The sequence below is a fragment of the Amblyomma maculatum genome, unplaced genomic scaffold, assembly GCF_055883805.1.
Source record: "Amblyomma maculatum isolate TAMU_Amacu unplaced genomic scaffold, ASM5588380v1 scaffold_86, whole genome shotgun sequence".
NCBI classification, from domain to species: domain Eukaryota; kingdom Metazoa; phylum Arthropoda; class Arachnida; order Ixodida; family Ixodidae; genus Amblyomma; species Amblyomma maculatum.
The window spans coordinates 36,880-41,003 of record NW_028146811.1 but is presented as its reverse complement, the minus strand read 5'-3'; positions in this window follow the sequence as shown (position 1 = coordinate 41,003).

The following is a 4,124-nucleotide window of genomic DNA, read 5'->3' as shown; positions in this document are numbered from 1 at the left end:
GCTGTTTTTCTGTTCAGGTAATGCCATTGAGTCTCCATTTCCTTTTCACACATATGTTCCATATTTCATTTTAATTTTCCTTTAGGGGGATGGGGTGGGAGTCGAAAGAGAGCTTGCATTTGGTCATACTTGAGGCTATTCAATGTAAATCCTATTCCATAATTGGTATCTTGCCTGGGTTGCGCTTGTTCAGGCGTCACTACATTAATTTTAGCTGTACGCTAGAACCGTTGACCATATCATTCCTTTCTGAATGTTCCTTTCACCATTCGTGATTTTAACGCCTAGTGAATGTCCCCATTGCAGATTCTCATCTTTTATCCTCACTGCACACATATACCTTGGCATCAAAGGGACCGGTGCGTGCTACTTTTGCCACTAATAGCTCTTTATTAGGCTGACTTGCACCCACAAAACAATAAAAAAAAGGCTTCGTCAATAGTAGCAATCGTGCTCATCAGTCGTCGAACTATGAATGCACGTTCATTCGACAGTGCTCTATTTAAATTCGGCGTAGAAACATCTAAATAGATCAGAGAAGGCATACTAGAAAAGTCAGAAAAGTGGACAGACGGTGTGGCGGCAGCTACGAACCATGCGAGCAAAGGCTAATTGAAATTTACGGTGGTGGCCATGTAAGCACTCAAGAACTGTAGTGAAGCGCTACTCATTTGGCAGCTGACGAGAGCCCATGACCACAGAAAAAAGCACGCCATGGTGATCCCGAGGCAAACGAACAGCGCCGAGGTGCCGAAATCGGTAGCACCCCGCGCGGGTTGCGCGCCAGCTTTGAATGTCATTTGAGGGAGCATACTATTGGACAGAATTGGCGATGCCCGGGCGCGCCAATCGGGACGCTGGAACGAACCGTCCAGCTGAACGGCAGTCAGCAAAACGATCGTGCAACACCCCTTCCGCACCACGTCTGCAAGCGGACAGAAAACGTGCGCCCGCATACGTGCGGAGCGGTTCTAAAAAGCAACTGTACAACGGCCTGCCACCCGCTGCCGTTCTCGGTTACGGCCGCCATTGTCCATAAAGTACAACTGAAGCGACGCGTTAATCTGCGGAACGAAGCAGCATTACTAGTTTCAGGAGCGCCGTCCGGCAAGGTATCAACCAAGACCGACTGAAATACAGACCTGCACAAAAAATCGGGTCCTATGGGACCTCGTGCGCCAACTTTCGTTACCTTTCTCGTCGTTGAGGGCGCTCGGTTGACCTGCTCGTATGTCATTTTCATCATCATCAAATCACAAATTAAAATAAACAAACTGTACCCAAATTAAAAAAAAAAGATCTCTGCCCAAGTTATTCTTTTAAAATTTTGCCTGTTTGTATTTTAGCGGAGAGTGTGTATTTTTATAATGTTTTTCTCTCGCCAGAAGGCATACCGAGATTCCGCTTTGTGCGACGGCACTGCAGTCAACCCTAACCTAAAAACGTTGATTGCGGTTACTCGCTGCACATGCGCAGGACAGGTGCCTGTGCATTACAGCGTGGACCGATAAATACTATAACGACGAAGAAAAATGACAGAATTAATAGACCCTTCTTATTAACAGGTTTACAGTAGCGCCAGGTTACCCGTAGTGTTCGTTCCCTAGCGGCGAAGGCTATGAACTAGAAGGTGCGCGCTGGAGCAGTGCTATCTGTGCAGGTCTGTATTTCAGTTGGTCTTGGTATCAACAGCGCGATCAAGCGCCGCACGATGGCAGCACCTCATCGCGTTGGCTCCTCCTCCCGCAAACTGTATAGACAAGCGTCAGCCCGTGACGTCAGCGGAGATGCGGTGGCGCTGGTGACAGCAGTGACTTTCGTGGTGTAGGCAAAAGCGCGGGCCGTCTGCATTGGATGCGCGGCGATTGCTGTGTTTTCGGGCATAATTCCCAATATTTCTACCAGCTGTGGTGCGGTTGACTGCGCCACGAGGCACAAAAAGCAAAATGGCACTTGTTTTAACATGTTTCTTGCGGTAGAATAAAGATGAGAGCGAAGGGCAGCGGCATTGAGCGCGACAAGTAGACTCTTCGGTGACGGATTGCCTTCGCGGCTAACATATATATGTGTTGCAGTTCTTCACCGAAACTAGATCAGTTCGTTTGCAACCCTTAATTATCATGATTGCTTTTCGGCGGCACGACGAATAGCGCAAGAACAAACGCCTGCAGCTCGTGCCCATTTTGATATGCTATTAAGTTGTAAGAAGCTCAGACGCGATATATTCCGTGTGCGTATGATCCCGCAGGGAAGCTGCACTGTGAGTTCTATTCACTTGCAGTGCTGCCCGTGCATATGTTCACACAGAAAGGACACAAACGCTGCTGTGAAGGTAATTGCAATTACTTTGAGCGCGGTCACTCCAGTACAATATTGCTGGGTATAAAAGGCCCGGACCTGTAAAGTATAGCTTTTCTCTGTTTGTACTTTCACGAGTTTCAACCAGTCTCTTCATCACCGGTTCTATAGTAAACATTGTTATGATCCGGGCAGTCCCGCAGCATTATTTCTCATTTCTAAATTTTATTTTTGAAGGTCATTATAAGATCCTGACGAACGAATTAAATATCCACGTACAATCTAGCTCTGATCGAGCAGGATATTTAATTATATATGGCACATGGAGTTCAATGTCCCAAAGAGGAATCGACTATGAGGGGTGCAAAATAAGCAGAATAAGATGATGCGCATTTGAGTAAAATATTTCCATGTATATTGAAAAAAGCTCAGCAGATCACGTAAATTTCGCTGCAAGAGATCGTGGAGAACGTTTCATCTGCACTCATGCGTCTCTCCTATAGAGCAAAGAGAACAAAATGAGAGCTTTCGTGCTGGCATTCATGTACATATTAACCTGTGAATGACCTTGCTACATCTGTAAGATGAGATAGACGTCAACGTCTTTTTTATCGGGCAGGCGAAAACAAGTAGGCAGCTGTGCACTTTGCCAACATGTTAAAAAGATCTAAAAGATTGAGTTCTTTTTAGATACGAAATTCTATGACTTAAGTTGCCGGTAAAGTGAGCTAGAAATGTGATTTCTAGTTTACTATATATAGTTGCCGATAATATTGTTCTTTAGAGTGAGTGCTTGAAGCAACAGAAAGGCAGTCAATAGATTCGTCATATGAAAAACACACTTCCAGTCATTCATATTGTCGTCCTCCTTGCATGCGCTAGGAATAGGCCTGGGAGTTGAACAGGGTTGACTATTAGTCTTTCTTATACATTGCGCTTTCTCGTTTTTATTTAACTTAATCACTTACGGCCATCGCCTACGTACCGCAGCCGCGCGCTGTTGAGGCCACGGAGAAGGAAGCCAATGCAGCGCTCTTCGCCAAGTAATTCTAGCTGTAATCGGCTGATAATGTGCGAAATACTCTCCAGGCATAAACCAAGCTATTTCTACGTGTATAAGCGAAGCTTACGGTTCAATATATTCGCACGCGCGAACTGGTTTCGAAGGCAGCGTCGCTTTGCGGAGTGTAGGGGTGTAGGCACGCCGCGCTTTTGCCTACACCCCATGTCACTGCCGATCGCAGCGCCACATTTGTTTACAAACATGACGCTTGTCTATACGAACGACACGGCGGCTCGCTAGCGCCGAGTTCAGACATAAAGCGTGCTAAACATTGGCATCTGGAATACTTAGCCGAATATCAGAATTGAATCACTCTTGAGAATCACTGATCAGCGGCAAATTGCTGGCAAGACCGAACACCGCGGTACTACCAAGTTTCTGCTCAAGCCAGCTGCCACCGGTACATTACGGCTCACCGCTCTGCGATTAATGCGTCGCCATAGTTAATCATATCGTTATTTTATGGCGGCAGAATAGGATTCACAATAAGGAAGTTTCATGAGTACACCATTTCGACAGCTTTAATCAGTTCCAAAGCGCCGACCGCCGCGGTTTCGAAGAGAAATAATGTAGGCCTATCGACGACTAGGGGGGTTACGCACCCCGCCGTCGTTCGCCGCGCTCGCACGCTTCACCGCCGCGGTAAGTGTAACGTACCTCAGCCTGCTCGCAGTATCCCGCGCTTCGAACGTTGCGAACTTGTGCACTTTCATGATAAAGCTAAGACCGGCTAAGACGGGGCTTCAGTATGCAGATGTCTGGC